Below are 27,059 nucleotides of genomic sequence, written 5' to 3'. Positions count from 1 at the left end.
TTTTGTAGAACTTCCAATAGCAATTTTCTCACTGCTATTGCAGGCTTCCTAACAATTTCCTCACTGCCCTTCCAGCCTCTGCTGCCTCCCAGTATCAGAGCCAATGACAAATGTCTTAGGGTTTGGTTATGACAGTATCCCACTTCCAGATAGCAATTTCTGTTTCAATTATCTACTTCTGTGTCATAAGCCAGCCCAGCATTTAGTGGCTTAAATCAATATCCATTTTATTGCTCACAATTCTGTGGGTCAGAAATTTGGGTGAGGGCTGATGGCAACAGCTCATCTCAGCTCCAGTGGTGCTAACGGGGGAAGATCCAAGCCATCGGCCGGCTCAGGCACCTTGATTCTCCTGTCTGTGGCCTCTCATCATCCAGGCCCTGTTTCCTTCCATGCAGTGTCTCCAACAGGACACTCTGGACTCCTTTACACACCGGGTGGCTTCCAAGAAGGCAGAAACGGAAACTGCTTAGGCCTCTTGTGGCCTAGGCCCAGAAGTCACAATGCCAATTCCAAAGCTTTCTATTGGTTAAAGAAAGTCATGAAGCCAATCTATATGCAAAGGAAGGGGAAAGATATTTCATTTCTTTGTTGGAAATAATACAACACAAAAGCATGCAGGATAGGATGGATTGGGGTGGACCACTTTTAGAAAAGACCTACTTCTCAGAAAGAGGCAAAAATTCACGAACTGAAATACTCTCTGAGACCATCTCTATTTCATAATCTAGCAATAAACCTGAAGTTCAAGCTCCGCTCTCTGGCTATGTAAGCAAATTGAGGTCAGAAGGGAGTTAAAGCAACAATGAATTGATACAAGCCTGCTTTTACAAGAGTCTGATCTATAGTGGTTTGGTCTTTGCTCGAGCATTTTGAGAGAGAAACTGCCTCAGAAGGACACCTACTCCACAATTGAATAACTCTAAAGTCTGTAACAATCTTCCATCTGCAAAGTTCAGTGCTGCCTTTCTGTGACTCCTCCCATGGTCAGATCCGCCCTCCGAGGCCACCGAAAGACAGGCTGCTCCCTTCTGAACATGGCATTCATTTAAATCTAAATATTTTCAATACTTCTCTTGACTCAAGATTCAACACTTCCCAACTTCTTTACTTGTCTATCATGTAAAGTCATTATTTCCCAGAAACATGTGTTTATGTATAACACATACAATCCATAGAATAAATTTTGCCCAGAATAGTATGTTTAAAAGGAAAGAAAAGTATGCAATAGATTATTGAAAGTTTCAAAATATCTGGTGGTACAAATGAGTGAGTTAAACATTTATTTCTGGCTTAACCATTCGGTTTGATCTTGTGGAAATCCAGTGCTTGGAACTTATCTTGTCCTAACTTGTTCATAACATAGTCACTGCTTACCTGAATAATTGTCTAGATGTAGTGTCCTCTGCGGTTGGTTAGTATTCAGTGGGTGATGGGGAAAAGCAATACATCAATTCTGAGAAAAGCTGAAAGCAAAGTTTATTCTTATAAATGACAAAAAATGCCCAGGTACAACAGACTCTCTGTTTGACGTTTCTATGCCAGAATGAAAATTATGGGTTTCAGGCATCTTCTTTTTTTAAAAAAAATTTTTTATTTGCATAGGTTTTTGGCGAACCAGTCGTATTTGATTACAGGAGTAAGTTCTTTAGTGGTGATTTGTGAGTTTTTGGTGCACCCATCATCTGAGCAGTATAGACTGCACCTAATGTATAGTCTTTTATCCCTCACCCCCTTCCCACCCTTTGTCCCTGAGTCCCCAAAGTCCACTGTATCATTCTTATGCCTTTGCATCCTGAGGCACCTTCTTCCATACGCACCATCCACAAGTAGAAGTGGTTCTTCAACTGTGGCTGATTGGAGCAAAGTGCTCAAGCAACCATCAAGGACCATTTCTCCTGTGGATGGTGCTTATGGAAGAAGATACCTCAGACCCAAAACCAGAGTGAGGCTTTTACTGGTTGGGGAAGGTGGCTATAAAAAGCTAAGAATAATGAAAACCTATGACCAATTTAAAAAAATGAGAACTTAATCACAGCCTTATCGACCCACAACCAGGGGTCCACAAATAGCCTTAATTATGTCTTATGCTATTAAGATAACAACCCCAAATTTTCCAGCAGCAATTTTTTTGTGCCAATATTTTGGTCTTTTGCTTCCAAAGACTAACCTTTTGATAAAGTCAGACAGCTTTAAAATGTGTGTGTTTAAGTTCTATAAATAGAAATACATTTGAGGATATATGAAAGGAGCAAAGTATTTATCTCACCACACAGTTAAGAACTTTAAAAACATTCATTGTTGGATAGTGATTTAAAAACATTAAAATAAGTGGAATGATTGCTTTGAATTTATGAAAAATAACACATATATAATTAATGACTTTTCTATTTGTATTATACTTGCTTAGATGGTTCAGGCTTAGTAAGAAAGCTATTGATAGTAGAAAACAATTTGTATATGTAATAATAAAGAAATAATGTGGATTGTTAGTGAATAGAAAATAGTCCTTTTGGCCAGGTGTGGTGGCTCATGCCTGTAAACCCAGTACCTCGGAAGGCCAAGGCAGGAGGATCACTTGAGTCGAGTAGTTCGAGACCAGTCTGGGTAGCATAGTGAGACCCTGTCTCTACACAAAATTAAAGTAAAAAAATTATCTGGAAGTGATGGCACACACCTGTGGTCCCAGCTACTTGGGAGGCTGGAGTGGGAGGATCCATTGAGCCCAAGAGGTCGAGGTTGTAGTGAGCCTTGATTGTACCACTGTACTCCAGCCTGGGCAACAGAGTGAAATCCTGTCTCAAAAATGAAAGAAAGAAAAAGAGAGAGAGAGAGAGAAAGAAAGAAAGAAAGAGAGAAAGAGAGAAAGAGAGAAAGAGAGAGAGAGAGAAAGGGAAAGAAATATGATATTTTTTGAATAATTTATCTCCTCCAAATCTCATATTGAAATGTAATCCCCCATATTGGAAGTGGGACCTGGTGGGATGTGTTGGATTATGGGAGCAGATCCCTCATGAATGGCTTAGTGCCAACCCCTTGCTGATGAGTGAGTTCTTGTTCAGTTGGTTCACATGAGATCTTGTTGTTTAAAAGAATCTGGGACTCCCCCCTTCTCTCTCTCTCTCACTCCCTCTCTCACTGTGTGACCCTGCCTGCCCTGATTTGAAGCTTCCTGAGGTCTCACCAGAAGCTGAGCAGACCCTGGTGCTGTGCTTGTACAGACTGCAGAAACTGAACCAGAAAAACCTCTTTTCTTTGGAAATTACCCAACCTTAGGTATTCCTTTATAGCAATGAAAATGGCCTAACACAATAGTCTTTTGGCTATATTTAATTTGAAGATAGTTCCAGATATTTCCCTACATTAATTTTTCATCTTTAGTGAGCAAATGGTATACTGAAACTAGATAGTGGTGGTATACAACAATGTGCATGTACTAAATGTCTCTGAATTGTACACTTAAAATGATTAAAGTGGTAAATTTTATGTTGTGTATATTTTATCACCATCACAACAAAAATACCTTTCTTTTTTTTTTTTTTTTTTTGAGATGGAGTCTTGCTCTGTCATCAAGGCTGGAGTGCAGTGTCACGATCTCGGCTCACTGCAATCTCCGCCTCCTGGGTTCAAGCGATTCTCCTGCCTCAACCTCCCCAGTACCTGGGATTACAGGTGTACACCATGCCCGGTTAATTTTTGTATTTTTTTTTAGTAGAGATGGGGTTTCACCATGTTGGCCAGGCTTGTCTTGAACTCCTGACCTTGTGATCTGCACGCCTCTGCCTCCCAAAGTGATGGGATTACAGGTGTGAGCCACCGTGCCCAGCCAGAAATAACCTTTCAAAACAAACAAACAAAAAACACCCATAGTTCACCTAAATATGCCTGAAAATCTACTTTGCGGGGAACCTAAAACCTGGGAATTAAAACCTTGAATTAAAAAAGGATAACCCCAAGTTGAATTTGTTAAGATTGTCCACCTTTTCTTTGCTGACAACTTAACAAATGGTTTGCTAACTTCTGGGCAGATGTGAGTTCAGTCAGCACAATCAACAAAGAAGTGACGTTCACTTGGGCCCAGGCAGGCGTATGTGCGGGGAGCTTTTGGTCTGAGTTCACTGTTGCTCCAGTTGCAGAGACAGGAGCAGGCAGGTTCAAGAGTTTCTGATGCTTACTGTCCAGCAGTCAGCTGACCATGAACACAGCCAGCACAAGCAGCCCTTTATGCTGGCGAGAGTCCTGCCAGCAGCGCCGAGCAACAGTCCCTGCTTTATATGTTCCCTTTGCACATTTGTATTCTTGGGGCTTTTGGGACTTTTGTTGCTGCAGTTAATGGGAAATGGGTGTGGGTGGGTGTTATAAACAGGGTTTTCATTAGACTGGGAAGAATAACTGGTTGAAAATACAATAACAACAGTGACAAATAGGAAAGGTGGGCAACCTCAGGCAGTACAGCTCCTGAGCCAATGCTTCCAGCCTTTACTCTAAAATATAAGCAACTGGACACAGCTCCAGGCCTTGACTGTCATTGGCTGCTAGGAATAACTACTAGGAACTATTAAGATCACTTGATATTCTTGCCTTTTCTTTTTTTTTTTTTTTTTTTTTTTTTTGAGACAGAGTCTCGCTCTGTTGCTCAGGCGTGCAATGGTGTGATCTCAGCTCACTGCAACCTCCACTTCCCCAGTTCAAGCAATTCTCCTGCCTCAGCCTCCCAAGTAGCTGGGATTACAGGCATGTGCCAAAACGCCCAGCTAATTTTTTGTATTTTTAGTAGAGACAGGGTTTCGCCTTGTTGGCCAGGCTGGTCTAGAACTCCTGACCTCAGGTAATCCACCCGCCTCGTCCTCCCAAAGTGCTGGGATTACAGACATGAGCCACTGTGCCTGGCCTCCTGCCTTTTCATAATTAGAGTGCAGCCCAGTTGATGTTGTTGGAACACGACGGCTCTTTGATAGAAAAGTCTCTACTTTCATTACAAACAGAAAGTGCAAATCAGAAGGGTTGTACCATTTGGGGTTAGGATCCAAAACATTTGTTCCACCAAGGGGGAAAAAGTCCAACTACAACAAGTTGTCTTGAGATTGTCCAGGGTGTTCTCTAAAGCCCTGCATCCGAAACGGTTTTTTTTTTTTTTTTTTTTTTTTTTTTTGAGACGGAGTCTCGCTCTGTGCCCAGGCTGGAGTGCAGTGGCGCGATCTCAGCTCACTGTAAGCTCCGCCTCCCGGGTTCACACCATTCTCCTGCCTCAGCCTCCCGAGTAGCTGGGACTACAGGCGCCCGCCACCACGCCCGGCTAATTTTTTGTATTTTTGGTAGAGACGGGGTTTCACCGTGTTAGCCAGGATGATCTCGATCTCCTGACCTCGTGATCTGCCCGCCTCAGCCTCCCAAAGTGCTGGGATTACAGGCGTGAGCCACCGCGCCCAGCCTCTCTTACGCTCTTTCTTGTGAGTGGAGGAATGGATTCCAGTGGAAACGTTACCTCCTGAAATTGCTGTGCATGGGTGTGCTCTTTGTGAATATTTGAAATCAAAAGGAGATGAAGGTGAAGAATTTTTAGAGCAGATTTTTCCAGAGCCTGTAGTACATGTAGACTATTTACTGAGGTAAATTTGTTTTCTGTGAGTTTGGAGAATGCTCGTGTTGTTGCAAGTGTTAACCTCCCAGCCCCCTTCCTCGAGGTCATGCTTGATCGTGAATATGTTAAAAATCCTTTATTTTTTGTACATGCAGGGACAGTTATATACATTGAGTCTTTTTGAATATCTTGTATATCTTGGGCTGGTCTGTAGAATGAAAGAGCAAGTCACTATGTTTAGGACCATTTATTCAAAACTGTTAAGATATGATTATGAACATTTCTGCATATAAAGTTGATAATGATGATGTATTATTTCTGAAATTGGTAGGCACATTTTCTGTTAAATGCCGGATAATAAGTATCTTAGGGTCTTGTGGGCTATACCATCTGTCAAAAAAAAAAAAAAAAAAGAACCAGGAGCTAGTTGGACATTTGTGAATGTTCTCTTGCCCTACTTCAACTCTCACTTCTCTGAAGTTCTGTACCTCAACTACACAAATCAGAGGCTCCCAGCAGATGGATGTGTGCACATGTGTGTGTGAATGTACTTCCTGTCCACCTGGAACTTACCTGCAATAATCCTTGCCACAATTTGGATGTGCAAAGAAAGTGTCGTTTCTTATTTTGTTTATATCCTTTCTTGCCTTCCTCAATTACTTTCTATTACTAGCAGGAAAGCAAAGCAAACAAACCAACAGAACCCAATTAAATGGCCCGTGTGATTTAAAGTACTGTGTACTTTAGACATACACAATACTTTATTGTACATAAGAATCAAACGAAATTAAAAACGAGGGAAAAAAACATACACAAAACTTTAAATGGCTCCGTGGGCACTGTCCAGCCCCCAGCTTGGATCTGCCTGGCTGTCCTTGCATGTGGTGGCATTGCTTTGGGTGTCAGGGATGCCCTTGGCTGCTTGGCTTCTGGACTCCCTGCTTGCTTATGAGCTCAGGCCTGGGGCTGGGAGGTTCATGGTGGGACCTGTGGGCACAGGAACCACTCTTGTGTGGCATAGCCCCCAACGGACCCAGATTAGACCCCTCTAAGAACCTGTAGTGCCATCCATGCAACCACTTCCAGCCCTGCCTCAGTCTGGCCTCGCTCTAGCACCATGGACTTGGAGCCTGCTCTCAGCCACCCCTTTCATGCTGGGGCTTTGTGAAGAACACTCAGCACCTACCTCAGGCTGATTGCCACGCCAGACTGTTCCTGCTCTTCTTTTATCCACCACCCTGTAGACTGCCGAGGTAGACTTTTCTTTACATTTTCTGTGACATCTTCCTCCTACCACTTCGGAGAAAGCCCTGAGGCCCAGCAGGCCCAGCAGATGGATGGAAGGACTCTCTTTATCTCCACTGTAAGAGATGGTTTAAGCTGCAATGCATACCGAGACCATTCAAATAGCAGTTGAAAGAATCCACCAAATCCACAAAGCATGGATTTCAAGCCTAGCCTCTTGACAAGAGAGAACATACCTGCTCTTGGCCCCAGGCAATAAACCCCTTGGCCCCTTGACTTGACTTCCAGATGAAAGAGTCTGGAAGGAAATGTGGTATAAGGACAAAAGACACTGGTTAAATATTTGTAACTATTCTCTTCATTACCACTGTTCTATAGAGTCCTGAGGAGAAAACAAGACAAAGCAACAAATAATTATATAATTCAGTAGCTGCGATGGATAAAGAGAACCATTAAAAGAATAGGCTTTCTCAATTAGAAAATGAGGCATTAACCATATTTTGAGTATTAACTATATGTTTGACTATTCCTGGACAACTAGAAGCCTGGCGATTGTACATGCATTTGTATTTGCCAGTTGTGTGTCTTCCTCCTTTCAACCTCACACAGCTAATTTATGTTGACCCTCAAAAAAGAAAATGAGTACTTGAATGTTAAGGCATGTGACTCGCACTCTAGGACATATTGTAACTTTCAGAGCACTGAGTCAGCAGTCTAACGGTTTAGCCTTCATACTCCTGACAGCTGTTTATTTCTTTCAGTGTAATTTCAGAGAAAAATATCCAGAAGGGATTTGCTGCCCTAGATCTATCAGAAAACATATTTAAGATATTCTGTAGTTTTATAGAGCAAAAATCTAACACTAAATAATCACATCATAACAGGATTTCAATTTCAGTAATAATTTATCTTAAATCAGGCACAAGGGTATTTAAAGCACACAACTAATACTTTGTAGAGATTTAATGAGATGATGTATGGAAACGTAGGGGCTGAGACATTTGTTTCCAGTACTATTTTAAAGCAATAAGAGAATAACAGCATTTGAAATAACCTTTCCAATCTATTTGATTCAGGCTCCTGCCTTCTGTAATTAAAAAGAAGCTTAGTCACTGGCGTCCGGCAGATGAGTAGGACTTCTCAAAGATCAGGAAGCCTTGGGGTCATAGCTGGTGATGCATAAAGGACCCCAGGTCAAGAAGTCTAAGCCCCTCAGGCTCAGATTGAAATCAGGAACCTGAGCAACAGGCCAAATTGGGACTTAGGAGGTCCTCTAGGCAAAATCAGTCCCTGAAAAGGAAGATTGGAGCAGAAGCCAGTGGCTGCAGCAGATGAGAGAGAGCAGACAGCAGTTTTCATCCACAAGGTAACTGACTGCTTTGATACCAGCTCTGCCTCCCTAAGTGCTTCAGATATGAAGCAACTCCTAAGAAAAGAACTAAAATTAAAACTATCAAAAATTACAAGAATTAAAATAATACACTAGAAAGTATCTATTTATTACAAAAGAAAACAATGAAAAGGAATAGTCATGAGACTAACAAAATGAAAAGTCATGAGCATAAAAAACAAATATTGAAATGGCAGATACAGTTTCAACCATACAAATAATAACATTAAATGTGAATGGATTAGACACCCCAATCAAACGATAGAGACTGTAAGACTGGATTTTTTTTTTTTTTTTTTTTTTTTTTTGAGACAGAGTTTTGCTCTGTTGCCCAGGCTGAATTGCAGTGGCGCAATTTCCGCTCACCACCATGCCTGGCTAATTTTTTGTAGTTTTAGTAGAGATGGGGTTTCACCATCTGGGCCAGGCTGATCTTGAACTCCTGACCTCGTGATCCACCCTCCTCGGCCTCCCAAAGTGCTGGGATTACAGGCATGAGCCAACGCGCTTGGCCAAGACTGGATTTTTTAAAACAAGACCCGCCTAGCCAGGTGCAGTGGCTCACGCTTGTAATCCCAGCACTTTGGGAGGCTGAGGTGGGCGGATCACAAGGTTAGGAGATCGAGACCATCCTGGCTAACACAGTGAAACCCCGTCTCCATTAAAAATACAAAAAATTAGCCAGGCGTGGTGGTGGGCGCCTGTAGTCCCAGCTACGCGGGAGGATGAGGCAGGAGACTGGCGTGAACCCGGGAGGCGGAGCTTGCAGTGAGCCGAGATCGTGCCACTGTACTCCAGCCTGGGCGACAGAGCGAGACTCCGTCTCAAAAACAAAAACAAACAAAAAAACAAGACCCACCTAATATGTGCTCTTTACAAGAGACATGACTTTGATTCAAAGGGTTTCGAGATAAAAGGATGGTAAAGATATCTCATGCAAGCAATAACTTTGCAAGAGCCAAAGTGGCTGTATTAATATCAGAGAAAATTTAAACACAAAGGAATTACTTAATTTTAAAAAAAATTTTAAGTGCATACTTTAGGAAATCAGTCTTTGTGGTGTGTGGTACTATGGGTTTTGGCAAGTTCATAGTGTCATGTATCCACTATTACAGTACTGTACACAGTAGTTTTACCATCCCCCAAATGCCTTCTGGTACAACTATTCATTCTTCCCCTTCCCCACTCCCTGAGCTTCTGGGAACCACTGATCTTTTTCACTGTCTATGATTTTGCGTTTTCCAGAATGTCAAACAGTATTGTTGCCTTTTCAGACTGGCTTCTTTTACTTAGCAATATACATTTAAGTTTCCTTCATGTTTTTGTAATAGCTATTGACGGCTCATTTATCTTTATCACTGAATAATATTCCACTATATGAATATACCACAGTTTTTATCCATTCACTTGTTGAAGGACATCTTGGTTGTTTCCAAGTTTTGGCAATTATGAATAAAGCTGCTATAAACATTTGCGTGCAGGTTTTGGTGTAGGCATATGCTTTCAATTCATTTGGGTAAATACCAAGTAGCATGATTGTTGGATCATATGGTAAGAGTATGTTAAATTTTGTAAGAAACTGTCAAACTGTCTTCCAAAATAGCTGTACCATTTTACATTCCCACCAGCAACGAACGAGAGTTCCCATTGTTCCACATACTTGCTATTATTTGATGTTGTTAGTGTTCTGGATTTTGGGCATTCTAATAGGTGTGTAATGGTAGCTCATTATTGTTTTAATTTGCAGTTTCCTTATGACACATTATGTTGAGCGTCTTTTCATTGCTTATTTGCTGTCTGTTTATCTTCTTAGGTGAGTCATCTGTTTAGATCTTCTGTCTATTTAAAAATTAGGTTGTTCCTTTTCTTATTGTTGAGTTTTAAGAGTTCTTCATGTATTTTGGATACAGTCCCTTATTCAATATGTCTTTTGCAAATATTTTATCCCAGTCTCTCATTCTCTTGACAGTATCTTTCACAGAGCAGAAGTTTATAATTTTAGTGAAGTCCCGTTTATTAATTCGTTCCTTCATAGATCATGCCTTTGTGTTCTAACTAAAGAGTTATTACCATACCCAAGGTCACCTAGGTTTGCTCCTAAGTTTCACATTTTACATTTAGGCCTATGATCCACTTTGAGGTAATTTTTGCGAAGGATATAAAATCTGTGTCTAGATGCACTTTTGTTTGCATTTGTATAGCTGTTAAGCACCTTTTGTTAAAAAGATGGCCGGGTGTGGTGGCTTACACCTGTAATCCCAGCACTTTGGGAGGCCGAGGCGGGCAGATCACAAGGTCAGGAGTTTGAGACTAGCCTGGCCAGTATGGTGAAACCCCATTTCTATTAAAAATACAAAAATTAACTGGGGTGATGCACGCCTGTAATCCCAGCTACTGGAGAGGCTGAGGCAGGAGAATCGCCTGAACCTAGGAGGCAGAGGTTGCAGTGAGCCGAGATCACGCCACTGCACTGCAGTCTGGGTGACAGAGCGAGACTCCATATCAAGAGAAAAAAAAAGAGAGAGAGAGAGAGAGAAAGAGAGGATATTGGGGCCTGTAGGCACATGCCACCATGCCTGGATAATTTTTGTATTTTTGCAGAGATGAGGTGTTGCCATGTTGTCCGGGCTGGTCTCAAACTTCTAGGCTCAAGCGATCTGCCTGCCTCGGCCTCCCAAAGTGCTAGGATTACAGGTGTGAACCAACCCCACCCGGACTGTTGAGAATTTTTCCGTCTATGTCTGTGAAAAACATTGGTGTGTGATTTTCATTTTTTGTAATGCCTGTGTCTGGGGTGTTTGTAGTAGGATTATGCTGGCCACATTGAATGATTTAGGAACTATTCCCTCTGTTTCCATTTTCTAGACGAGATTGTAAAGAATTGGTATATTTATTCCTTAAATGTGTGATGGAATTCAATTAATGAACCCATCTGGGCTTGGTGCTTACTGTTTTGAAGGTTATTTGTTGTTGTTTTTCCAAATTTGTTGAGATATAGTTGGTATTCAAAAAACTGCATATGGCCGGGCATGAGGGCTTATGCCTGTAATCCCAGCAATTTGGGAGGCTGAGGCAGGAGGATTGCTTGAGGCTAGGAGTTTGTGACCAGTGTGTGTAGCATAGTGAGATTCTGTCTCTATTAAAAATTTTAAAAATAAATTAGCTGGGTGTGATGGCATGTGCCTGTAGTCCTAGCTCCTGAGGAGACTGAGACAGGAAGATTGCTTGAGACCAGACATTTGAGGCTGCAGTAAGCTATGATCAAACCACTGCAGTCCAGCCTGGATGACACAGAGAGACCCTGTCTCTAAAAAAAAAATCCAAAACAAAAAACTCCCCAAAAAACTGCATATCAATTTATGTATACAATTTGATGATTTTGGACATATGTATATACTCATGTTGCTATTGCTGTAATCCAGGTAATAAACATATCTGGAACTTTCCTTGTGTCCCCTCTTTTTTTTCTTCATAAGAACTCTTAACATGAGATCTACCCTCTTAACAATTGTTTTTACGACACAATATCTTGTTGTTAGCTACGGACACTCTATTGTACAGCAGATCTCTGGAACTCAGCCATCTTGTTTAACTATAACTTTATACCCACTGGATAACAACTCCCTTTTTCTCCTTCATGCCATCTCCAGGTAACCCTCATTCTGTTGTCTAATTCAACACTTTTGACTATTTTAGATGCTCATATTAGAGGAATCATTAGTCTTCATCCCTCTGTGACTGAGTTATTTCACTTAGCATCATGTCTTCCGGGTGTGTCCATGTTGTGACAAATGTTAAGATTTCCTTCTTTTTAAAGGTTGAGTCACGTTGTGTTGCATGTATATATCACATTTGCTTTATCCATTCATCTGTCTATGAACATTTGGGTTGTTTCTACATCTTGGCTATTGTAAATAATGCTGCAGTGAACACAGGAATGCAGAAATATTTTCTCCCATTCTGCAGGGCTGCTTTTTCACCCTGTGGATTGTTTCCTTTGCTGTGAAAAAGCTGTTTAGTTTGATGTAATCAAACTTTTCTATTTTTGCTTTTGTTGCTTGTGCTTTTGATGTCATATCCAAGAAAATTATTGCCCAGAACAATGTCCAAAAGCTTTTCCTTGGGTTTATTCTAGTAGTTTTACAGTTTCAGGTCTTAGGTTTAAATCTTTAATCTATTTTGAGTTGATTTTCACATATGGTGTGAGATAAGGTCCAATTTCATTATTTTGCATGTTGCTATCCACTTTTCCCAGTACCCCTTATTGAGGAGACTATCTTTTTCCACATTGTGGGTTCTTGGCATGCTTGTCAAAGATCAGTTGACCATAGATGTGTGGATTTATTTCTATGCTCTTTATTCTATTCCATTGGTCGGTCTGCCTGATTTTTATTCCAGTACAACACTGATTACTGTAGCTTTATAATATATTTTGAAATCAGTAAGTATGATGCCTCCAGCTGTGTTCTTCTTCTTAATATTGCTTTAGCTATTTGGGATTTCTTGTGGTTCTATATTTTGTATGATTTTTTTCCTCTTTCTGTTAAAAATGTTTATGGTATTTTGATAGGGCTTGCATTGAATCTGTAGATTGCTCTGAGTAGTATGGACATCTTATCAATATTAAGTCTTCTAATTCATGAACAAGAGATGTCTTCCCAGTTATTTGTATCTGTCTTAATTTATTTAATCATTGCTTCATAGTTTTCAGTGTGCAACGGTTTTTCACCTCTTTGGTTAGGGTTTTTCCTAATATTTTATTCTTTTTGGTGCCATTATAATTAAGATTGTCTTCTTTTTTTTAATATACTAGTTGACCACATAGATATCTTCTTTTGAGAAATGTCTATTCATGTCCTTTGCCAACTTTTTAATGGAGTTTTTTGTTTTCTGCTTAATTTAAGTTCCCTACAGAATCTGGATATTAGATCTTTCCCAGATGCATAATTTGCAAATATTTTCCCCCACTATTTACTCTGTTTATAGTTTCTTTTGCTGCAGGATGCTCTTTAGTTTAATTAGGTCCCATTTGTCAATTTTTGGTTTTGTTTCAATTGTTTTTGGCATCTTTGTCATGAAGTCTTAGCCAGGGCCTATGTCCACAATGGTATGTCTTAGGTTTTCTTCCAGGGACTTTATGTTTTTAGGTTTTTCATTCAAATTTTTAATTCGTCTTGAGTTGATTTTTATATATGGTGAAAGGAAGGAGTCCAGTTTCAATCTCTGCCTATGCATAGCCAGTTATCCCAGCATCATTTATTGAATAGGCAGTCCTTTCCCTATTGCTTGTTTTTGCCAATTTTGTTAAAGATCAGATGGTTGTAACTGTGCTGCTTTATCTCTGGGTCCTTTGTTCTGTTCCTTTTGTCTTTGAGTCTGTTTTTGTACCAGTATCATGGTGTTTTGGTTTTTTCTACAGTCTTGTAGTAAAGTGTGAAGTCAGGTAATGTGATGCCTCCAGCTTTGTTCTTTTTGCTTAGGATTGCTTTGGCTATTTCAGCTCATTTTGGTTCCAGATGAGTTTTTAAATAGTTTTGTATAATTCTGTGAATAATGTCATTGGTAGTTTGATAGGAATAGCATTGAATTTACAAATTGCTTTGGGCAATATGACAATTTTGACAATATTTATTCTTCCTATCCGTGAGCATGGAATGTTTTTCTATTTGTTTGTGTCATCTCTGATTTCTTTCAGCAATTATTCAGTAATTCAGTAATTATTATTGTAGAGAACTTTCACCTCTGTGGTTAGCTGTATTCTGAAGTATTTTACTTTCTGTGTGGCTATTGTAAATGGCATTGCATTCTTGATTTGGTGTTATTGGTGTAAAGAAATGCTACTGATTTTTATACATTGATTTTATGTCCTTAAACTTTGCTGAAATAGTTTGTCAGTTTATCAGTTCTAGGAGCTCTTGGGCAAAGACTATGGGGTTTGCTAAATATAAAATCATACTGTTTGCAAGGACAGACGGTTTGACTTCTTCTTTTGCAATATGGATGCTTTTTAGTTCTTTCTATCGCCTGATTGCTCTGGCTAGGAATTTCAGTACTGTGTTGAATAGGAGTGGTGGGAGTGGGCATCCTTGTCTTGTTCTGGTTCCCAAGGAGAATGCTTGCAGCTTTTGCCCATTCAATATGATGTTGGCTGTGGGTTTGTCATAGACAGCTCTTATTATTTTGAGGTATGTTCCTTCAATGCCTAGTTTGTTGAGGGCATTTAACATGAAGGATGTTTAATTTTATCAAAAGCCTTTTCTGCATCTATTGAGATGATCATGTGGTTTTTGTCTTTAGTTCTGTTGATGTAATGAATTACATTTATTGATTTGTGTATGTTGAATCAACCTTGCATCCCAGGGGTAAAGCCTACTTGGTAGTGCTGGATTTGTGTTTTGATGTGCTGCTGAATTCAGTTTACCATTATTTTATTGAGGGATTTTGCATCTATGTTCATCAGGGATATTGGCCTGAAGTTTCCCTTTTTTGTTGTGTCTCCACCAGGTTTTGGTATCAGAATGATGCCAGCTTCATAAAATGAGCTAAGGAGGTGTTTCTCCTCCTCAATTTTTTGGAATAGTTTTAGTAGAATTGGTACCAGCTCTTCCTTACAGGTCTGATAGAATCTGTCTGGTCCAGGACCTTTTCTGGTTGGTAGGTTTTTTATTACTGATTCAATTTCAGAACTCGTTACTGGTCTGTTCTGGGTTTAATTTCTTCTGGATTAAATCTTGGGAAGTTATTTCCAGGAAATTAATCCATTTTTCTAGGTTTTCTAGTTTGTGTGGTTAATGTCCCCTTTGTCATTTCTGTCTGTGTTTATTTGGATCTTTTCTTTCCTTTATTAGTTTAGGCTAGTGGTCTATCAATCTTATTTATTCTTTCAAAAAAACAACTTTTGGTATCGTTGACCTTTTGTGTGTTTTTTGTGTCTCAATTTCCTTCAGTTTGGCTCTGATTTTTGTTTTCTTTTCTTCTGCTAGCTTTAGGGTTAGTTTGCTCTTGTTTTTCTAGTTCCTCTAGGTGTGTTAAGTTGTTTATTTGAGATCTTTCTAAGTTTTTGATGTGGGCACTTAGCACTATAAAGTTTCTTCTTAATACTGCATTAGCTGTTTCTCAGAGATTCCAGTATGTTGTATCCCTGTCTTCATTAGTTTCCAAGAATTTCTTGATTTCTGCCTTAATTTCATTGTTTACCCAAAGTCATTCAGGAGTAGATTGTTTAATTTCCATGTAATTGTATAGTTTTGAGTAATCTTCTAAGTATTGATTTCTATTTTTATTGTGCTGTGGTCTGAGGGTGTGGTTGGTATGATTTTGTTTTTTATGAATTTTTTGATAATTGTTTTATGGTTGATCGTGTGGTTGGTTTTTGAGTATGTGCCATGTGCAGATGAGAATCATGTACATTCTGTTGTTGTTGGCTGGAGTGTTCTGTAGATGTCTGTTAGGCCCATTTGGTCAAGTGTCGAGTTCAGGTCTTGAATATCTTTGTCAGTTTTCTGCCTTGATGATCTGTCTAATACTGTCAGTGGAGTGTTGAAGTCTTCCACTATTTTTGTGAGGTTATCTAACAAAATATGTCTCTAAGAGCTTGTTTCATGAATCTGGTGCTCCAGTGTTGGATGCATATATATTTAGGACTGTAAAGTCTTGTTGAAATTAAACCCTTATTAAGTAATGCCTTTCTTTGTCTTATTTTATTGTTGTTGATTTAAAATCTGTGTTGTCTAAAATTAGAAAAGGAACCCCTGCTCTTTTTTCTTTCCATTTACTTGGTAGGTTTTTCTCTATCCCTTTACTTTAAGCCTATGGTTGTCATTGCATGTGAGGTGGATCCTCTGAAGACAGCAAAAAGTTAGGTCTTGGCCGGGCGCGGAGGCTCAAGCCTGTAATCCCAGCACTTTGGGAGGCCGAGACGGGCGGATCACGAGGTCAGGAGATCGAGACCATCCTGGCTAACACGGTGAAACCCCGTCTCTAGTAAAAATACAAAAAAACTAGCCGGGCGAGGTGGCAGGCGCCTGTAGTCCCAGCTGCTCAGGAGGCTGAGGCAGGAGAATTGCCCGAACCCGGGAGGCGGAGCTTGCAGTGAGCGGAGATCTGGCCACTGCACTCCAGCCTGGGCGACAGAGCGAGACTCCGTCTCAAAAAAAAAAAAAAAAAAAAAAAGGTTAGGTCTTGTTTCTTTATCCACCTTGCCACTCTGTGCCTTTTAAGTGGAGGATTTAACCTATTTACATTCAAGGTTAATATCGATATGTGCGATTTGATCCTGCTGTGTTGTTAGCTGTTTGATTGTATGGTTGTTTTATAGTGTCAATGGTCTATGTACTTAAGTGTGTTTTCGTGGTGGCCAGTAACAGTGTTTCACTTCCATGTTTAGCACTTCCTTAAGGGCCTCTTGTAAGGCAGGTCTGGGGGCAATGCATTCCCTTAGCATTTGCTTGTCTACAAAGGATCTTATTTCTCCTTCACTTGTGAAGCTTAGTTTGGCTGGATATGAAGTTCTTCGTTGAAACTTCTTTTCTTTAAGAATGCTAAATATAGGACCCCAATCTCTTCTGGCTTAAGGGTTTCTGCTGAAAGGCCCACTGTCAACCTGATGGGGTTCCCTTTGCAGGTGTCCTGCCCCTTTTCTCTAGCTGCTTTTAATATTTTTTCTTTCACGTTGATCTTGGAGAATCTATTGACTATGTGATTTTGGATCATTGACTTGTATAGTATCTCACAGGCGTTCTGTGTATTTCCTGAATTCTAATGTTAGCCTCTCTAGTGAGTTTGGGGAATTTTTAAAAAAAATTTTATTTAAGTTTTGGGATACTTGTGAAGAACGTGCAGGTTTGTTACATAGGTACGCATGTGCCATGGTAGTTTGCTGCACCTATCAACCCATCATCTAAGTTTTAGGCCCGACATGCATTAGGTATTTCTCCTAATGCTCTCTCTCCTTTCCTCCCCTGCCCCCCGACATGTCCCAGTGTGTGATGTTCCCCTCCCTGTGTCCATGTGTTCTCATTGTTCAACTCCCATTTATGAGTGAGAATATGCAGTGTTTGGTTTTCTGTTCCTGTGTTAGTTTGCTGAGAATGATGGTTTCCAGCTGCATCCATGTACCTGCAAAGGTCATGAACTCATTCTTTTTTATGACTGCATGATAGTCCATGGTGTATATGTGCCACATTTCCTTTATCCAGTCTATCATTGATGGGCATTTGGGTTGGTTCCATGTCTTTGTTATTGTAAATAGTGCTGCAGTAAACATACGTGTGCATGTGTATTTATAGCAGAATGATTTATATTCCTTTTGGTGTATATCCAGTAATGGGATTGCTGGGTCAAATGGTATTTCTCGTTCTAGATCCTGGAGGAATTGCCACACTGTCTTCCACAACGGTTGAACTAATTTACACTCTCACCAAGAGTGTAAATGCTTTCCTATTTCTCCACATCCTCTCCAGCATCTGACGTTTTAATAATCACCATTCTAACTGGCATGAGATGGTGTCTCATTGTGGTATAAAATTTGATGGTATCAAAAAGATTTGCATGAAAATTTCACGATATCAAAAGATTTGCATTTCTCTAATGACCAGTGATGATGAGCTTTTTTTCATGTTTGTTGGCCACATAAATGACTTCTTTAGAGAAGTGTCTGTGCATATCCTTTGCCTACTTTTTGACGGGATTGCTTTTTTCTTGTAAATTTGTTTAAGTCCCTTGTAGATTCTGGGTATTAGACCTTTGTCAGATGGGTAGTTTGCAAAAATGTTCTCCCATTCTGTATTTTGACTGTTCACTCTGATGATGGTTTCTTTTGCTGTGTAGAAACTCTTTAGTTTGATTAGATCCCACTTGTCAATTTTGGCTTTTGTTGCAATTGCTTTTGGTGTTTTAGTCATGAAGTCTTTGCCCGTGCCTGTGTCCTGAATGGTATTGCTTAGGTTTTCTTCTAGAGTTTTTACGGTTTGGGGTTTTACATTTAAGTCTTTAATCCATCTTGAGTTAATTTTTGTATAAGGTGTAAGAATTCGCATATGTTGAACCCGCCTTGCATCCCAGGGATGAAGCTGACTTGATTGTGGTGGATAAGTTTTTTGATGTGCTGCTGGATTCTGTTTGCCAGTGTTTTTTTAAAGGATTTTCTCATCGATCTTCATCAGGGATATTGGCCTGAAATTTTATTTTTTTGTTGTGTCTCTGCGAGGTTTTGGTATCAGGATGATGCTGGCCTCATAAAATAAGTTAGGATTCCCTCTTTTTTGATTGTTTGGAATAGTTTCAGAAGGAATGGTACCAGCTCCTCTTTGTACCTCTGGTAGAATTTGGCTGTGAATGTATCTGGTCCTGGGCTTTTATTTGGTTGGTAGGCTATTAATTACTATCTCAATTTCAGAACTTGTTATTGGTTTATTCAGGGATTTGACTTCTTCCTGGTTTAGTCTTGGGAGGATGTATGTGTCCAGGAATTTATCCATTTCTTCTAGATTTTCTAGTTTATTTGTGTAGAAGTGTTTATAGTATTCTCTGATGATAGTTTGTATTTTTGTGGGATCAGTGGTGATATCCTCTTTATCATTTTTTATTGTGTCTATTTGACACAATAAAATTTATAGATAAATCCAAGAAGACGAGGAAAAAAACAGCATAAAAAAGCTGAATTTCCAAAAATCAGAATGCCTCTTCTCCTCCAAATGATTGCAACTCCTCTCCAGCAAGGGCACAAAACTGGATGGAGAATGACGTTGATGAATTGACAGAAATAGGCTTCAGAAGGTGGGTAATAACAAACAACTCTGAGCTAACGGAGCATGTTCTAACTGAATGCAAGGAAGCTAAGAACCTTGACAAAAGGTTACAGGAACTGCCAACTAGAATAGCCAGTTTAGAGAAGAACATAAATGACCTGATATAGCTGAAAAACACAGCACAAGAACTTTGTGAAGCATACACAAATATCAATAGCCAAATTGATCAAGCAGAAGAAAGGATATCAGAAATCGAAGATCAACTTACTGAAATAGGCATGAAGACAAGATTAGACAAAGAACAATGAAAAGAAATGAACAAAGCCTCCAAGAAATATGGGACAATATGAAAAGACTAAACCTGCTATTGATTGGGGTCCCTGAAAGTGACAGGGAGAATGGAACCGAGTTGGAAAACACACTTCAAGATATTATCCAGGAGAACTTCCCCAACCTAGCAAGACAGGCCAACATTCAAACTCAGGAAATACAGAGAACACCACTAGGATAATCCTCAAGAAGTGCAACCCCAAGACACATAATCATCAGATTCTCCAAGGTTGAAACTAAGGAAAAAATGTTAAGGGAAGCCAGAAAGAAAGGTCAAGTTACCTACAAAGGGAAGCCCATCAGACTAATAGCAGATCTCTCTGCAGAAATCCTGCAAGCCAGAAGAGAGTGGAGGCCAATATTCAACACTCTTAAGGAAAAGAATTTTCAACCCAAAATTTAATAGTCAGCCAAACTAAGCTTCATAAGCCAATGAGAAATAAAATCCTTTACAGACAAGCAAATGCTGAAAGATTTTGTCACCACCAGGCCTGCCTTACAAGAGCTCCTGAAGGAAGTGTTAAATATAGAAAGGATAAACTAGTACCAGCCACTGCAAAAACATACCAAAATATAAAAACCAATGACACTATGAAGAAACTGCATCAACTAATGTGCAAAATAACCAGCTTACGTCATAATAACAGGATCAAATTCACACATAACAATATTAACTTAAATGTAAATGAGCTAAATGCAACAATTAAAAGACACAGAGTGGCAAACTGGATAAAGAATCAAGACCCATCAGTGTGCTGTATTCAGGAGACCCATTTCACAGGCAAAGACACACATACGTTCAAAATAAAGGGATGGAGGAATATTTACCAAGCAAATGGAAAGAAAAAAAAAGCAGGGGTTGCAATCCTAGTCTCTGATAAAACAGACTTTAAACCAACCAAAATTTAAGAAGACAAAGAAGGGCATTACATAATGGTAAAAGGATCAATGCAACAAGAAGAGCTAACTATCCTAAATATATATGCACTCAATACAGGAGCACCCAGATTCATAAAACAAGTTCCTGAAGACCTATAAAGAGACTCTTAGACCCCCACACAGTAATAGTGGGAGACTTTAACACCCCACTGTCAATATTAGACAGATCAATGAGACAGAAAATTAACAAGGATATTCAGGACTTGAACTCAGATCTGGATCAAGCAGAACTAATAGACATCTACAGAAGTCTCCACCCCAAATCAACAGAGTATACATTCTTCTCAGTGGCACACAGCGTGTTTTCTAAAATTGACCACATAATTGGAAGTAAAATACTCCTCAGCAAATGCAAAAGAACGGAAATCATAACACAGTCTCTCAGACCACAGTGCAATCAAATTAGAACTCAGAATTAAGAAACTCACCCAAAACGGCACAACTACGTGGAAATTGAACAATCTGCTCCTGAATGACTACTGGGTAAATAATTAAATTACGGGAGAAATAAAGAAGTTCTTTGAAACCAATGAGAACAAAGAGACAAGCTACCAGAATCTCTGGGACACAGCTAAAGCAGTATTAAGAGGGAAATTTATAGCAGTAAGTGCCCACAACAGAAAGCTGGAAAGACCTAAAATTGACACCCTAACATCACAATTAAAAGAACTAGAGAGGCAAGAGCAAACAAATTCAAAACCTAGCAAAAGACAAGAAATAACTAAGATCAGATCAGAACTGAAGGAAACAGAGACATGAAAAACCCTTCAAAAAATCAATTATTCCAGGAGCTGATTTTTTGAAAAGATTAACAAAATAGATTAACAAAATAGATGGACCACTAGCTAGACTAATAAAGAAGAAAAGAGAGAAAAATCAAATAGACACAATAAAAAAAATGATGATCTTTAATCTTTGAGGCTGATGACCTTTGGATGGGGTTTCTGTGGTGCAGCTTCTTTTTGTTGATGTTGATGTTATTGCTTTCTGTTTGTTAGTTTTTCTCTTCTAGCAGACCCCTCTTCTGCAGGTCTGCTGCAGTTTGCTGGAGGTCTACTCCCGACCCTGGTTGTCTGGATATCACCAGCGGAGGCTGCAGAACAGCGAAGATTGCTGCCTGCTCCTTCCTCTGGAAGCTTCGTCCCAGAGGGGCACCAGTCTGATGCCAGCCAGAGCTCTCCTGTATGTGGTGTCTGTCGGCCCCTACTGGGAGGTGTCTCCCAGTCAGAATACACAGGGGTCAGGGACCCACTCAAGGAGGCAGTCTCTCCTTTAGTAGAGCTTGAGCACTGTGCTGGGAGAATCCTCCTTGTCAGGATCTGCTGCTGTCATCAGAGCTGGCAGGCAGGAATGTTTAAGTCCACTGAAGCTGTGCCCCTGACAGCCGCCCCTTCCCTGGGAGCTCTGTCCCAGGCAGATGGGAGTTTTATCAATAACCTCCTGGCTGGGGCTGCTGTCTTTCTTTCAGAGATGCCCTGCCCAGTGAAGAGGAATCAAGAGAAGCAGTCTGGCCATAGCTGCTTTGCCGTGCTGTGGTGAGTTCCACAGTCCAAACTTCCTGGCCTCCTTAGCGCTGTCAGGGGAAAGCTGCCTACTCAAGTCACAGTAATGGTGGATGCCCCTCCCTCTACCAAGCCAGGTCAACTTCAGACTGCTGTGCTGGCAGCGAGAATTTCAAGCCAGTGATTCTTAGCTTGCTGGGGTCTGTGGGGGTGGGACCTGCTGAGCAAGACCACTTGGCTTCCTGGCTTCAGGCCCCTTTCTAGGGGAGTGAACGGTTCTGTCTCGCTGGGGTTCCAGGCATCACTGGGGTATGGAAAAAACAAAACAAGACAAAACAAAAAAACTACAGCTAGCTCTGTGTCTGCCCAAACAATCATCCAGTTTTGTGCTTGAAACCCAGGGAGCTGGTGGTGTAAGCACATGAGGGAATCTTCTATTCTGTGGATTGCAAAAACCGTGGGAAATGCATAGTACCTGGGCCAGAGAGCACAGTCCCTCATGGCTTCCCTTGGCTGGGGGAGGGAGGTCCCCGGCTGCTTGCACTTCCTGGGTGAGGCAATGCCCCACCCTGATTCTGCTTGCCCTCTGTGGGCTGTACCCACTGCCTAAACAGTCTCAATGAGATGAAGTGGGTACCTCAGTTGGAAATGCAGAAATCACCCACCTTCTGTGTTGGTCTCACTGGGAGCTGCAAACTAGAGCTGTTCCTATTCAGCCATCTTGCCAGATCTCTCTATTATCTTTTATAGGAAAAAACTTTCTGAAGATGACATCAGACTCAAGAAACCAAGTAGGAAAAGACTGATAAATGTGAAGATGTCCTTTACTCAGATCAAGATCCTTTACTCAGATCTTGATCTTTTACTCAGAAATCAAGATCCTTTACTCAGAAAAAGAAAAGTACAATACAAAAATATAAAAAATAATTTGAGCAAAATATTTGTGATACATGATGAACAATGATTAAGTGTTCCTAGTGAACAAAGAAGTCATAAATCTGAAACGATCAACAGTGGTAAAAAACTGGGTAAGTATCTCACAGAAAAAAGAAATACTAAGAACAAATAAACACATGAAAAGATGCACAACCTCAACCTCATTCCTCATTCTGAGGAAATGAAAAATAGAACTAATGGCTGAGTACAAGATTTAAAAAATTGGTGATACCCAATGTTGGTGAGGATGTGGACAGTCACTCCCATGGATCATTCATTGGAAAATATATCAGAGTAATCTTTTTGGAGAACAATTTTGCAATATCTACACTTAGTAATTTATTGTACAAAAGTACATGAAGGTGTATTATGGTTTGAGTGTATGGAGGCTGTAGAACCCTCGGAGGATGGAGCCAGATGCCAGGGATCAGATAATAGCTCAGCAACTTCCGAGGTATGTGACTGTGGCAAGCTAAGAGCCTTACCTGGGAAGTGGAGATAAGTATGTTTTTACCTCAAAATGCTGGTGTGAGGATTTGATATATTTATACACTTCAGAGAAATGCTTGGCAGAGATTGCAGTCATTGGAACATTAATCTAAAGAAAACATCCAACTGCTCACCGGTAGAGTGCTAAGAAGGAAGAGCTTGGCCTCATAGCTGGATGGCTTTCCCTGAAAGTGAATGCAGCAAACCTCTCTCTGACTGGGAGACTGAAGTCTTTACTTCATTAAGTCCCGGGGCATCTCATGTTGCAGGACAACATCACTTTCCACTTTGCTTCCTTTTTCATGTGTAAGAATTTTAGCCAGCTGAGAGCAAGGCAAGTGACCATTTCAAAGACAGGCATTTTACTAGATGGTGGCCACTGAAGGCTTGATTCCTGTGCTCTTTTCTGGTACTTTTTGTCTTAAAGCAGAATTTCTCAACAGTGGCACTATTGACATTTCGGGCTGGATAATTCTTTGTTGTGGGGGGGCCGTGCTGTCCATTGTAGGATGTTTAGCAGCATTCCTGATCTTGATCCACTAAATGCTCCCAAGTTCTGACAACCAAAAATGTTTTCAGACATTGTCAAATGTCCCTTGGGAGTGAAATCACCCTTGGTTGAGGATCACTGGGTTTTAGAGGTTTGGAATGGAAAAAAAAAATGATTCTCCCATTGGAAGCAGAGACCGTAGTTCAGATTATGAACCAGTTAGATGATTTCCCTTCTTCAGCATGAATTCAGACTGCATTACCTTTGAAAATTAATGTTTGGGGGTGTGTGTGTGTGTGTGTGTGTGTGTGTGTGTGAGAGCATATTAGAGCTAACAGTTATCCACTGGGCCCTAGGATGAATAAGGAAGCATAGCTTCACCTTATTCTCGACAAAGTCATTGAGAGGGTCCAGATGTGCAGTGCCTAATGTTCCATCACACTTTCACGCTTCCGAATTCCACTTAAAAAAACTGACTTATTGGCCAGGCACGGTGGCTCACGCCTGTAATCCCAGCGCTCTGGGAGGCCAAGGTGGGCAGATCACAAAGTCAGGAGTTCGAGACCAGCCTGGCTAATATGGTGAAACCCCATCTCTACTAAAAATACAAAAATTAGCTGGGTGCGGTGGTAATCCCAGCTACTCGGGAGGCTGAGGCAGGAGAATCGCTTGAACCCAGGAGGCGGAGGTTGCAGTCAGCCGAGATCGCATCACTGCACTCTAGCCTGGGTGATAGAGCAAGACTCCATCTCAAAAAAATAATGGACTGATTACTTATTTTTGAATTAGCAATATATTCACATGGTTCAAAATTTAAGCAATATGAATGAGTGTAGAATGAAAAGTTTCTCTCCAATCCCTGTCTCCAGACATCTGGGTCCTGTCCATGAGAAAGCCACATGAACAGTCTCTTTCTTTATCCTTCCAAATATATTTTTTACATATGCAAATATGTATATTTGTATTTATAAAATATTTGCATATTTCCCTTGTATATTTATATATTTCCCTTTCTCATCCCCTCCTTTTTTTTTTTTTTTTTTAACAAAAACTGGTCATACACTGAACATATGTGTGTTCACCTAGACTCTTCTATGTACATATGTTATCCCTTCACCACTGCTTCTTCTCTAAGAGAACTCCGATTTTGTGCAGTTCTTTAGCACCACACCCTTTCCCCTACCCACCTACCCACAAACGCACTTCATGGAATCCATGTGACTCAGGGGAAGTGGATTCCACCCCCAGATCTGGGAGTAGGTGCTCAAAGGGTGACTCATTCCCTTTGCCAGAGGTCAGTTCAGAAAGGGGCATGAAATCCAACTCAGGCCAATGGACATGCTGAGAAGTTTGCTGGGCTTTCCAGGGAATTTTTTTTTTCTCCTGAGAGAGCTGTGGAAGAAGTCTCTTTTGCCTCCTCTGGACACCACTATAGGGGGAAGTAAAGATGGGGCAGATACTTGAGGAATGGCCCAGAAGAAACTAGAGCACTTAGATTAAGCCAATCCTGAAGCCTGCTCGACTGCTGTCCTTTCAGGCAGAGGAAGGATGGGTGATGTCACTGTTAGCAGTCTAGGGTGAGGTCACAAGTCAGTGAAGCCATTTCAAATCCAAGTCTGGTATGGCTTGAAGGCTTTTGGTTTACAACAGTAAAATCAATTCTCTGATGTGTAGCATTTTACAGTACAAACAGTGCTCCCACATTCAGGTTTCATTGAGAGTAACTATGCCAAGCAGGGCCTCTGTGCCCACTGCAAAGATGAGGAAAAGAAGACATGGAGGGGAAAGTCTTGTTTAAGGACACATTACCTGTAAGAGGCAGAACTGGAATCCAACCCCAAATTTGTTTCTGTTACCGAAATACCGGGAGTTTGGTCTGGGTCCTGGGGCTTGCGGTACAGAAAGCCAATGATGGAGATGGTGAGAATTGCCAAGGAAGAAGGCTTTAATCGGGTTCTGCAGCAGAGGAGATGGGAGCTCAGTCTCAAATGCATCTCCCTGACTAACTAAAACTAGGGGTTCATATAGCAGGGAAGAAATGTAACCGTGTGAAAGAAAACGGGAACTAGGGAGGGGCAAGGAAGCAATCATGGCGAATGAGGGGTCCTACATCTTATTGTCGGATGTGACGGTCTGGTGAATTTCAGTTCTTGAGAGGTCTGAAGGTTCTTTCCTGAAGAAGGAACTCAGATAAAACAAATGTAAGTTTCAAGCTTTAAGACTAGAAGGGTGAATTTCTATGTTTATCAAAAGAAAAAAAAAAACTGTCTATGGGACAATTGGATTGGTTTTATTTAAATATCAAGGTTATTTTCTCCCAAACTACGGGACACTCTGGCTGAAGGCATTCATGCCCACAGATGCATGCCTAGTGCTGACGCTACCCTCAGCAGCAGCAGGACCAGGAAGCTCTGGGAGGTCAGGACACAGGAGAGAGGCAGGAAGAGTGCCCACATGATCCACTGTGGTGGCCGTAACTGCCACAGCCATATGACTGCCAGCTGTGCCCAGGTCCTTTTAGCACGTCCTCAAGAGTCAGTGCCTCAGAGCAAGTGGGCTGATCTCTGGACTACACTGGGGAAGAGAGAAAAGGAGGTGCTCCCTGTTGCCCAATGGAAGATTCCTCAAGATAGAGATTGAGCTGCTGTTCTAGGGCACCCCAAGGGCAAATGTCCCCACCGTCTCTAAGGCTCCAGCCAGCTCCAAACCCTCTGGGTGGTAAATAGACAGAATCCCCTTTAGTGATCTCCCCTCACTGGCAATGTTTTCTTTCTCTTTTTTCTTATAATAGTTCAGTTGATCAAAAAAGAACTCAATCTCAAAGGTGAGAGTAGAGTTGATGATGGGATCAGGGAGCTGACCTCAATCGAAAGTTGAGAAGAAAAGTACGTGTGACGAACAACATCCTTGGTTTAGAATTTACTTACAAAGCTTCAGCTGAGCTTATGAATGTGTCATTTGGATATTTGCTGGGCTTTGCACACACCCCTCCAGTTTCTACACAGGGCCAGGCACACCACAATGGTGTGGTTGCATTTTCTTTTTTTTTTTTTTTTTTTTTTTTTTTGAGACTGAGTCTCGCTCTGTCGCCCAAGCTGGAGTGCAGTGGCCGGATCTCAGCTCACTGCAAGCTCCGCCGCCCGAGTTTACACCATTCTCCTGCCTCAGCCTCCCGAGTAGCTGGGACTACAGGCGCCTGCCACCTCGCCCGGCTAGTTTTTTGTATTTTTTAGTAGAGACGGGGTTTCACCGTGTTAGCCAGGATGGTCTTGATCTCCTGACCTCGTGATCCGCCCGTCTCGGCCTCCCAAAGTGCTGGGATTACAGGCTTGAGCCACCGCGCCCGGCCGCATTTTCTTTTTAATCTTAGGTTCATTTTTTTTAGACCCTAAAACACAAAATGGGATTC

General features: G+C 40.9%; 1 long non-coding RNA gene across 2 annotated transcripts in view; it reads right to left on the bottom strand.

Moving 5' to 3' along the window:
• Positions 1-215: 215 nt before the first annotated feature.
• The window catches only part of LOC126960127 (uncharacterized), a 64,558-nt gene continuing 37,714 nt past the window's right edge, over positions 216-27,059 (bottom strand). Inside the window, exons 3-5 of one of the 2 annotated variants that reach the window (XR_007727727.1) lie at positions 2,678-2,795; positions 1,378-1,466; positions 216-552 (exon numbers count right to left, since the gene is read on the bottom strand). This is a non-coding gene — a long non-coding RNA (uncharacterized LOC126960127). The remainder of the gene's footprint in view (positions 553-1,377; positions 1,467-2,677; positions 2,796-27,059) is intronic. The other variant, XR_007727726.1, reaches the window with a different exon arrangement.

Source organism: Macaca thibetana, chromosome 7 (assembly GCF_024542745.1).
Source record: "Macaca thibetana thibetana isolate TM-01 chromosome 7, ASM2454274v1, whole genome shotgun sequence".
NCBI classification, from domain to species: domain Eukaryota; kingdom Metazoa; phylum Chordata; class Mammalia; order Primates; family Cercopithecidae; genus Macaca; species Macaca thibetana.
This window is presented reverse-complemented; position numbering and strand designations above follow the sequence as displayed.